Genomic DNA, 12,285 nt, shown 5'->3' with positions numbered 1-12,285 from the left:
GCTGGATGACCATTGATTGACAGATGTGACCCGACCACCATAAGTTTGGAGATATCAGTTATGAAAGATAAGTATCTGACAAAGGCAGAACAATAAAATGATTTGAAATATCTCCATATATATTGCAGTGTGCCAGCAGAAAAAACGATAACCAAGGAAGTATAGTAAAGCTGATTTTATTTAGACGATTTAGTACAGTTGTAAAGAAAGGGTGAGGAAAATGGGGTGCCTAATCTCTTAATCTGGCTTTATCTTTGTTTTCAAAGGTTTTCGACTTGTCTCTAAAGAGTGATTCCTTCAAATGAAAATGAACCAAGCTCTTCTCAGCGGCCACGACAGAATGGTTTGACTATAGTGTCTACACTTTCCCCACTGGAAAGCGCAGAGTTTAAAACATCCACACAAAGGAAACATCCATAGAATAATATTAATCAATATGCTACACATTGAAATCAAATGTTGTACTTACTTTTCACAATGATGTACCACTTCAGCTTGAAACTATGTATCTCCGATGAACCGAAATAGAAAACGCGCGCAGACATCTCTACTCTACCACACTTAAAGCAACACTGAATTAGTTTCAACTTGAGTCGATGAATCATATTATCATCAGATCACCTGGATGCTCGTTACCTAAATTTGGTAACTATAACTGGTTAGCCTTGAATGCTATATTTTCGGTCTTTTTCTACGATTAGGTTGGCCTTTTAAAGCTGAATTTGATAAGAATATAATTTAATATTTAAATGATATACAGTATACGAGTGAAATCTATAAGCAAGTTACCCCTAGAAAAGTGGGCTCAAGTAAAAGAAAACGACGCGACTTTCAATTTAGAGAAAACCTAATTGAAGGCTAACTATATTATAAAGACAATTGTTCGATAGTACTCACAAGATATATGATTTTATTAAATATATGTTAGAAAATAAATAAAAGACAAAAATAAAATTAAAGACAATTGCTTGACGGTACTCAAGATATGCTGGTGTTTTTCAGTAATACATTCTAGAAAATAAATAAAAGACAAAAATAAAATTAAAGACAATTGCTTGACGGTACTCGTAAGATATGCTGGTGTTTTTCATTAAATACATTCTAGAAAATAAATAAAAGACAAAATGGCAACAATAAACTACACCATGATGAATTTTTCCAGCCAGTATGAAAGACCTGTTGCTTGACACAATATATAATCATTCTTTTGATTAAATACATTCCAAGTTTAAACCCAGTTAATCATTACTCGATCAGTTTTACATTTATGGTTATGGCCAATAATGAGTTCATATTTTCAAAGTGAGAAGTGCATAGCTAGGTTTGGTCTAGTCTGTTTCTTTCATAGAGTTTGAAATGAGCATTTGCTCGGAAGGTATTCATTTAAAGCAAGGGTTTCAAAATAGGTTTTTTAAACAGTCACAAGACCTTCCCATAAAAAAAAACAGTTTAACTTTCATTGCAGTGATTCAGAATAACAGTAAATGTTAAGACTAAACGGGATAAAATATATTATAGCAATTTTCGGAAAACAAAAAGTGAAATCCAGTAAAAATTTCACAGCCAAGAAAGTCTCGCACCAAAGGAATTAAACACTTATTTCGGCTTTCAGCCCACGAGTTCTCAAATTCGCAGCTGTCCATCAAGAGAGCGAAGACTCCAGCTGTCCACCAAGAGAGCGAAGACTCCAGCTGTCCATCAAGAGAGCGAAGACTCCAGCTGTCCATCAAGAGAGCGAAGACTCCAGCTGTCCATCAAGAGAGCGAAGACTCCAGCTGTCCATCAAGAGAGCGAAGACTCCAGCTGTCCATCTAGAGAGCGAAGACTCCAGCTGTCCATCTAGAGAGCGAAGACTCCAGCTGTCCATCTAGAGAGCGAAGACTCCAGCTGTCCATCTAGAGAGCGAAGACTCCAGCTGTCCATCTAGAGAGCGAAGACTCCAGCTGTCCAATCATTAAAGTCATAATATCTATCCACTTCAGTAGAGTTCAAAGGCAGTGTCTTGCGAATTCATGACCTTCTGGTTGTCATTTGCAAGTTTACACATTTCTGCCAATTATTTCCGTCAAGGGTTAAGGGGGTTTCAAGGATTGGGTCCCAAGACTACAATTTGTCGATTCTTGGGGCAATGAAGACTTCGAATGGGACAAGGTTCAAGCATGTTCGGAGACTCAAACTTCTACCTGGATGAAAAGAAAGTTTATGTTAGGTAGTGTTGTTATCAATTGCCAAGCTACAACCCTAGTTGGAAGAGTAGAATGCTAAAAGACCAGGGGCTCCAACAGGGAGAATAGCCCAGTGAGGAAAGGAAACAAGAAAAAACAAAATATTTCATGATTAGTAACATTAAAATAGATACCTATTTAAGTTATAAAAACCTTAAAATAATAGAAAAAAAATAGAATATTGTGCCCGAGTGTACCCTCAAGCAAGAGAACTCTAACCCAAGACAGTGGATGACCATGGTACAGAGGCTATGGCACTACCAAAGACTAGAGAACAGTGGTTTGATTTTGGAGTATCCCCCTCTTAGCGTATAATGCAGCTGGTGTAATACCAAGTACAAAGGGATTCCAACTTGTAGCGTTTAAGATTCAAAATATCTAATTGATAATCTCTGTCTTGATGGAAAGGTAACATAGACTATTCGAAATTAGTGTGAATCATGCAATAGGAGGAAGAACGTTCAGTTATGCGGCACAGAGACTCTTTAACGACCTTCCACTCGATGTCAAGAATAGCAATAATGTGGCAGCTTTCAAGAAAAACCTGAAGACTTATCTTTTTAGAAAGTGTTATAATAGTGACCTGAAAACTATTAAGCCTGAATACAAATGCTAGCGAAATAACTGATAACGATACAGAGCAAAATATTAACTGGAAAGGAATTATTTTTTCATACACCAAGGCCCGCCTGAACAGACCTTTAGTGTTTGATGGAGGGCGAGAAATAAACCCGTAAAAGTAAGTAATACATAAAACTGTGAACGTAAGAGGCCCTGTAATTTAAGTATGAAGGTAATGTTTTATACAATATCATGAAAGCTGATTATTAAGGTTTGGGCATTTAATGGCTCGGCTACCAGTAAGTAGTGAAATTTAAGCATTAGGCCTATAGTAAGTACCAAGTTAGGGTTTTAAATTTACATGACATAAATTAAGCTTTCTAAAGGTCTAGAAGTCATCGACAGTTCATATCCAAGGCTATCAAAAGGAGTTCATCCAAAGTTATCAAAGTTTCCAAAACACAAGTGTTGATTGAAAGTAAATTTAGGGACTAAAAGTTAACAAAATGTCTATAATTAAGAAAAGTGTTGAAACACTTCATAGTAACAGTGACTAAAAGCTACGAAAACTCGAAGTATCACGTAAAAAAATAAAAATATGAAGATACAAAACATTTTCAGGAGTATATAAAAGGGAGCACCGAGAATTCAGCGCAAAGACAATTCAGCGCAAAGACAATTCAGCCCTAGACATTAAAGGAAATCGTAAACAAAACACCAAAAGTGAATATAAGTGTATATATATATATTATATTATATATATGATATATATAATATATATAGTATATATATAATATATATAATATATCATATATATAATATTCATATAATATATATATAATATATATAATATATAATATATTTATGATATATATATATGTATATATATATATATATATATATATATATATATATATATATATATATATATATATATATATATATATATATATATATATATATATATATATATAATATGTAATACATATATAATATATGATTATATATATATTTATAATATATACATATATATATATGATATAATATATATCATATAAATATAGTATATATATATATATATATATATATATATATATATATATATATATATATATATATATATATATATATATATATATATATATAGTATATATATATATATATATATATATATATATATATATATATATATATATATATATATATATATATATATATATAAACACAAAAAAAAACAAGAAGTTTATTCAAACATTAGTCAAAAATAACCTGCCTAGTTACTAGTTCATTTCTATTGATGATGTTGTTGACGTCATTGAAAAATTAAAGTATGAAATACAGAGATATTCAATCGGACTGGAGAAGGAGTGAGTGTCTTCGTGTCGAAAACCTTCTCTAGGGTTTCTATCATGAATGAAATAGTATTTGAAACGTTTGAATATATCTTCCTAATCGGGTGGTTGAATCAGTAGAACTTCAAAAGTTCAAAGTTGGAGCAAATGCTTTTTTGTTGACCAGGCGGACATGAGTCTTTTTATAGTTTATTTATGACATATTTGTTTTTTACGTTGTTAATAGTTTATATATATTATGACATATCTGTTTTGACGTTGTTACTTTTTTTAGAATAATTTATTGTTAATTTGTTCTCTTCATTTATTTATTTCCTTTCCTCGCTGGGCTATTTTTCCCTATTGGAGCCCCTGGGCTTATAGCATCTTGCTTTTCCAACTAGGGTTGTAGCTTGGATAGTAATAATAATAATAATAACTGACAAGAAACAGTAAGGTATTGAATATAATTTTATGTAAACCACCAGGGTGTGGTGGACGATATTAAAAATACATTAATTGGTGGAGACTTTAATTCTTGTGTAGATGATGAAAACGATTATAAGACTAAAGAACTCAAGGAAGTATTTGAGATGTTTAATTTAATCAATAGTGTTTCGGTATCGTGAGTAGGTGGTCATACACTCGACTTGGTCATATGTGGGAAAGATTCTGACCTAATAAGAAACCTTGAAGTGGAACCAGACTTTGAGATCTCAAAAACACAAACTCATCACTTTTGATGTTAATATAAATTGCATTAGAGTATTTAAAAAATGGATCACATATAGGGAACGGGAAAATTTTGATGCTGAGAATTTTATTGAAGCTAGTGTAGCGCAAATGTCTTGTGGGAACACGCAATGTGAACATATGGTAGATAGAGAATGTGTTGGGTGTTATACCAAGAAATATAATGACAATTTTGGAAAAATGTACGATACCATGTGTCCCATAAAGAGCAAACAAATAGTTGTACACGAAAATGTTAGATGGTATAATAGTGAGCTATTAAAGGCAAAAAGAGACTTAAAATGGAGGGTAGATGGAAAAGAGCCAAATCCTCACAAGCCAGAAATCTTTATAATAAGGCCAGAAATGACTATAACATCCTGTTAGAAAAAACAAAAAGAAAATTCTACAACGGCGAAAGTAAAAAAACTAATAACATGAGGTACTTTTACAAAAACCTTTATGATTTGATGGGATTAAAGAAAAAAACATGTCTTGCCTGATAATGTTTGTGCAGAGAAATTTGCTATATTCTTCAATGAAAAAATTGATAAAATTTATAGAGGGTTTCCCCCAAAATCACTTGGAAGGACAGTCAGTTATGCCAGTGAAGGAGGGTAAGAAGTTGATAAAATTTAAGGAAATAAATATGCGCGACTTGTTAAAGGTTATGAGAGAGATGAAGAATACATATTGTGGAAACGACCCTTTCCCAAACAGTTCAATAAGTGAAGCTCCTAACAGGCAAGTTTTATATAATATTTACCTGAACATAATAAACCTAAGTATATCCCAATCCTGTTTTCCTAGCTGTGAAAAAATTGCGTTGATGAAACCAATATACAAAGGAAAAGGTGATGTAAACGAGCTAAATTCATATAGGCCCATTTCAAATTTATCCTACATGTCGAAGCTTATTGAAAAAAATCATAAGTGAGCAATTATGGGCGCATATTGATGAGTTAGAGGTATTCCCGGAAAATCAATCGGCCTACAGAGCTAATCACTCTACAGAAACTACCTTATGCTCAATAATGAATGATATGATAGGTCTTCTTGAGGAGGGAAAGTGTGGAATTTTGATTATGTTAGATCTTAGTGCTGCTTTTGATACTATTGTGCACGAGTACTTACTTGACGATTTAAAGTCTATTGGAGTGACTGAGGAAGCAATGGAATTTTTACAAAGTTACTTAATGAATAGGAAGACTATTGTAGAAGTTTATGGAAACCGATCCAGTGAGAATTCTTATGAAAGGTGTACCACAGGGTAGTGTTGTGGGCCCTATCTTGTTCAACATATACACTATCGAGCTATCACACATCTTGAAAAAACAAAAAGTGGGCTTTAAACTATATGCAGATAATACTCAGTTCTACCTTTCAATTTCAATAACACAAGATACAGAGAAGAAAATTGACGAGATAATGACTGAAATAAAAACATGGATGCAGAGGAAAAAGCTTGAATTAAATGATGATAAAACAGAATGTATGTTTTTTTGGCACAAAGGTGGCTTTGAAGAATTATCAGTTGATTCAAAGTATAAAAATTGGTGACACTGATGTTGGGATTGTGCTTGTTGTGAAAAATTTGGGTGTACTGATAGATTGTAATTTTTTTCATTGAGGGACCAAATAGTGAACACAGTGAAAGTGTGTCATTATCACCTGAGAAACATAGCATTTATTAGAAAATATTTATCAAATGAGTCACGTAATATCAAGGCATGATTATTGCAATTCTCTGTACTATAAATTGCCCAATACACTACTAAGAAAGCTTCAAAATGTGCAAAACCAGGCGGCTAGACTGATAAAGGGCATTAAACTACGGGAGAGAATAACTCCTGCACTGATCGATCTACATTGGTTACCTGTTAAGGCTAGAATTGAATTTAAGATTTGCTTGTTGACTCACAAAGCACTTACATGTGATAAGCCTAAATATCTTCGTGATTGCTTGGTCCCCTACCCTCAAGCTACCAGCGCTGCTGTAAGAGATAGACATGCCGATGACCCACATAGACTATTCGAAATCAGTGTGAATCATGCAATAGGAGGAAGAACGTTTAGTTATGCTGCACCGAGACTCTTCAACGACCTTCCACTTGATGTCAAGAATAGCAAAAATGTGGCAGCTTTCAAGAAAAACCTGAAGACTTATCTTTTTAGAAAGTTTTATAATAGTGACCTGAAAACTATTAAGCCTGATAAGATACAGAGTAAAATATCAACTGGAAAGAAATGATTTTCACACACCAAGGCCCGCCTGAACAGACTTTAGTGTTTGATGGAGAGCGAGAAATAAACCCCTAAAAGTAATAGTATTTCGAAGACACATAAGACGCACATTTCGCCGCAGAAGAAAAGATCTTAATTTTAAGTCTGAGCTATGGAATATTCGAATGGAACAAGATCATACTGAAAACAAAAAGCCGATGAGGACGAATGCTGGACAACAGGACACTGCAAAACACTTCAAATGTGAACGAGCTTATTATTATTATTATTATTACTATCCAAGCTACAACCCTAATTGGAAAAGCAAGACGCTATAAGCCCAGGGGCTCCAATAGGGAAAAATAGCCCAGTGAGGAAAGGAAATAAGGAAATAAATAACTGAAGAGAACAAATTAACAATAAATCATTCTAAAAAAAGTAATGTCAAAAGAGATATATCATATATAAACTATTAACAACGTCAACAACAAAAATGTCATATATAAACTATAAAAAGACTCATGTCCGTCTGGTCAACAAAAAAGCATTTGCTCCAACTTTGAACTTTTGAAGTTCTACTGATTCAACAACCCGATTAGGAAGATCATTCCACAACTTGGTAACAGCTGGAATAAAACTTCTAGAGTACTGCGTAGTATTGAGTCTTATGATGGAGAAGGCCTGGCTATTAGAATTAACTGCCTGCCTAGTATTACGAACAGGATAGAATTGTCCAGGGAGATCTGAATGTAAAGGATGGTCAGAGTTATGAAAAATCTTATGCAACATGCATAATGAACTAATTGATCGACGGTGCCAGAGATTAATATCTAGATCAGGAATAAGAAATTTAATAGACCGTAAGTTTCTGTCCAACAAATTAAGATGAGAATCAGCAGCTGAAGACCAGACAGGAGAACAATACTCAAAACAAGGTAGAATAAAAGAATTAAAACACTTCTTCAGAATAGATTGATCACCGAATATCTTAAAAGACTTTCTCAATAAGCCAATTTTTTGTGCAATTGAAGAAGACACAGACCTTATATGTTTCTCAAAAGTAAATTTGCTGTCAAGAATCACGCCTAAAATTTTGAAAGAGTCATACAAATTTAAAGAAACATTATCAATACTGAGATCCGGATGTTGAGGAGCCACCGTCCTTGACCTACTTACAATCATACTTTGAGTTTTGTTAGGATTCAACTTCATACCCCATAATTTGCACCATGCACTAATTTTAGCTAAATCTCTATTAAGGGATTCACCAACCCCAGATCTACATTCAGGGGATGGAATTGATGCAAAGAGAGTAGCATCATCTGCATATGCAACAAGCTTATTTTCTAGGCCAAACCACATGTCATGTGTATATAGTATGAAAAGTAATGGGCCAAGAACACTACCCTGTGGAACACCGGATATCACATTCCTATACTCACTATGGTGCCCATCAACAACAACTCTTTGAGATCTACTACTTAAAAAATCAATAATAATGCTAAGAAACGACCCACCCACTCCCAACTGTTTCAGTTTGAAAACAAGGGCCTCATGATTAACACGGTCAAAGGCAGCACTAAAATCAAGGCCAATCATACGAACTTCCCGACCACAATCAAGGGATTTCTGTACTGCATTGGAGATTGTAAGAAGGGCATCACATGCTCCAAGGCCTTTCCGAAAACCAAATTGCAAACTAGGGAATAGATGATTACCTTCAGCAAACCTATTAAGACGTTTTGCCAGAAGACGTTCAAAAACTTTAGATAATGTGGGAGTTATGGAAATTGGGCGGTAATCAGTGGGACTTGAGCTACCACAAACACATTTACATAGAGGAGTAACATTACCAATTCTCCAACAAGTGCTAAAAGCTCCTCTTCTTGCTAACTTGCGTAAAATAACAGATAACTTTGGAGCTAAGAAATCTGCTGTCTTTATAAAAAACAAAGGAAAAATACCATTAGGGTCTACACCTCCATAAGCATCAAGGTCCATCAACAGAGCTTTAATCTCACGAGATCGAAAAGCTAAACTAGTTAGTTTAGCCTCGGGAAAACAGGAATGAGGAAGTTCAAGTTTTTCATTACTCTGTTTACTGTCAAAAACATCAGCCAAAAGGGTTGCCTTTTCCTTTGGACAGTGAGTGACTGAGCCATCTGGTTTAAGTAAAGGAGGAACTGTTGCATCTACACCAAAGAGTGCAGATTTAAGGGTAGACCACCATTTATGTTCCTGAGTTGTACCAGAGAGGGTTTCTTTTATGATTAAATTGTACTCCTTTTCAGTTGAGGCATAAACTCTCTGAGCAAAAGCTCGAAGCTGAGTATAGTTATTCCAGGTCAAATCTGATCTGTTACCCTTCCAAAGGTGATAGGCCTCCTGCTTCTCCAAATAAGCACGTCTACAATCATCATTGAACCACGGTTTGTCCTTCACTCGGTACCTTAGCACACGAGAAGGGATACGCCTATCAATTATGTTGACTAGATTCTCATTCAAAGGGACAACAGGATCTACACTATTATATAATTGTGACCAATTCAAGCACAAAAGATCATGCAAAATCCCATTCCAGTCTGCTTGGGATTTCATATAAATTTTACAAGAATATGATATATCAGGGACAGGCTGCTCAGTCTTCACTAATAATGAAATCAAGGCATGATCAGAAGTCCCGACTGGAGAACCAACCTTACTAGTTATAACGCCAGGGGAGTCAGTGTATACGAGGTCCAAGCAATTACCAGACCTGTGAGTAGCTTCATTTATGATTTGCTCACAGCCTGATTCTGAGGCAAAGTCTAAAGCTCTTAAGCCATGGCGATCGGTAGGAGAGATAGAACTCAACCACTCCCTATGGTGAGCATTAAAATCACCAACAAAGACAAACGAAGCCTTTCTATCATCTTCTTGTATCTTAGCCATAATGGTAAGAAGACAATCAAAGATAGAATCATCCATGTCTGGATTCCGGTAGATTGAACACAAATAAAAGTTGTTATGCCTGCCACAAACTTTTATTACCTGAATCTCATGACATCCACATTGATAGCAGGACTTATGAGAAGCAGGGTACTCGGTCCTAATATACACCGCCATTCCCCTGGCCCTAGGAATGGAATCACGTTTCAGCATTATTGGCTTCTTAAAACCAGTTATAAGGAGCTCAGATGAGTGCCTCATATTAGAAACCAAAGTTTCTGAGCACAAAAGAATATCATACTGTCTGGACGCAACTGTAAGGTCTCGGATATTTGCATGAAGACCACGAATATTGCAATACAGAAGACGACATTGACGAAATCTAGGACGTACTGGTCCCGGATTCTGCTCAATGTCTCCAGACAGCATAAGAATTAATAGAAATAAAAAAGAGACATCATACTTAAAAACTAGATTAACAAGAATTAAAACAAAAACAATATGTACAGAATAATAATAAAAGTGATTAATGATATCCATAGACTATAGTAAAAAGTCGGAAAAACTGGTCAACATGGAGGAGCCGATACACCATGCAAGGCTAAATACCCTCCAGGATAGCCACTTCAACTGAAGGGAGGACAGTAAGGATGGTTTTGAGAAGAAAAAATCAGAAAAAGGAAAAGACAACCTCTTGATAAACCACCAGGCATCCATGGCCCTTCTATTAAGCCTGCCCAACACACCATTTCAAAAAAACAAGAGGAAGAAAAAAAAAATAAGATAGAATAGTGTGCCCGAGTGTACCCTCAAGCAAGAGAACTCTAACCCAAGACAGTGGAAGACCATGGTACAGAGGCTATGGCACTACCCAAGACTAGAGGACAATGGTTTAATTTTGGAGTGTCCTTCTCCTAGAAGAGCTGCTTACCATAGCTAAAGAGTCTCTTCTACCCTTACCAAGAGGAAAGTACACTGAACAAATTGCAGTGCAGTAAATTAACCCCTTAGTGAAGAAGTGTTAAGTATCTCATTGTTGTCAGATGTATGAGGAAAGACGAGAATATGTAAAGAATAGGCCAGACTATTCCGTGTAAGTGTAGGCAAAGAAAAAATAAGCCGTGACTAGAGAGAGGGGTCCAATGCAATACTGTCTGGCCAGTCAAAGGATCCAATATCTCTCTAGTGGTAGTATCTCAACGGGCAGCTGGTGCCCTGGCCAACCTACTACCTGTGAAGACAATATTTCCTGAATATGATACGCGAGTTGACAAACTAGAATATTTGAGAGAGAGAGAGAGAGAGAGAGAGAGAGAGAGAGAGAGAGAGAGAGAGAGAGAGAGAGAGAGAGAGGGAGATGAACGTTCAAGACAAATAAACACACAAGTACACAAAATTGCGATGATCTGTCTTTGCGCTGATTTATCATTGCGCTGAATTGTCGGCGATGAACAGTTGTAATACGAATATAAGCAGCCTTAATGTTTCCTAACACTCCTAGATAAGTAAAACCAATTATAACTGGAACATGAAACAAACTAATACTATGGTTAAACGCGCAATACGTCGAGCTTCAGATTCACCGAAAAAGTCAGTTTTTCAAGCACCTTTACTTACAGCGATATCCTTATGGCGTGGGACCTTCACCAGACTGCAGTTAAATAGGTCCTATAGTTTATTTTGGTCAATTGCCAACTTCTATCCTTGAAGAAAGAGGCCAGATGCCGAAACTGATTGTAACTACCGGATGGTATTCATTCGTCAGGTACGAAGAAAGCAAACAACAGGCTCAAACTGCCATTTTTTTTTTTTACTTTAACGAGGGGCTGCTAGTTAAGATAGTTAAGGAAGCAATTGAACTTGACCAGCCTCTTGTTAGCTGATTACACTTCCATTTCAAATGTATGCTATCGCTAATTATTATTATTATTATTATTATTACTAGCCAAGCTACAACCCTAGTTGGAAAAGCAAGATGCTATAAGCCCAGGGGCTCCAACAGGGAAAAATAGCCCAGTGAGGAAAGGAAATAAGGAAATAAATAAATGAAGAGAACAAATTAACAATAAATCATTCTAAAAACAGTAACAACGTCAAAAAAGACATGTCATATATAAACTATTAACAACATCAAAAACAAATATGTCATAAATAAACTATAAAAGACTCATGTCCACCTGGTCAACAAAAAAGCATTTGCTCCAACTTTGAACTTTTGAAGTTCTACTGATTCAACCACCCGATTAGGAAGATCATTCCACAACTTGGTCACAGCTGGAATAAAA

At 35.3% G+C, this 12,285-nt stretch overlaps 1 long non-coding RNA gene across 1 annotated transcript; it reads right to left on the bottom strand.

Moving 5' to 3' along the window:
- Positions 1-784: 784 nt before the first annotated feature.
- On the bottom strand, positions 785-11,743 carry LOC137629181 (uncharacterized). Its single transcript, XR_011041474.1, has 2 exons — positions 11,618-11,743; positions 785-2,183 (listed from the first exon to the last, which is right to left on the bottom strand). It is a non-coding gene; the product is annotated as an uncharacterized lncRNA (long non-coding RNA).
- Between the last annotated feature and the right edge of the window lie 542 nt (positions 11,744-12,285).

This window comes from Palaemon carinicauda, chromosome 37 (assembly GCF_036898095.1).
Source record: "Palaemon carinicauda isolate YSFRI2023 chromosome 37, ASM3689809v2, whole genome shotgun sequence".
NCBI classification, from domain to species: Eukaryota; Metazoa; Arthropoda; class Malacostraca; order Decapoda; family Palaemonidae; genus Palaemon; species Palaemon carinicauda.
This window is presented reverse-complemented; position numbering and strand designations above follow the sequence as displayed.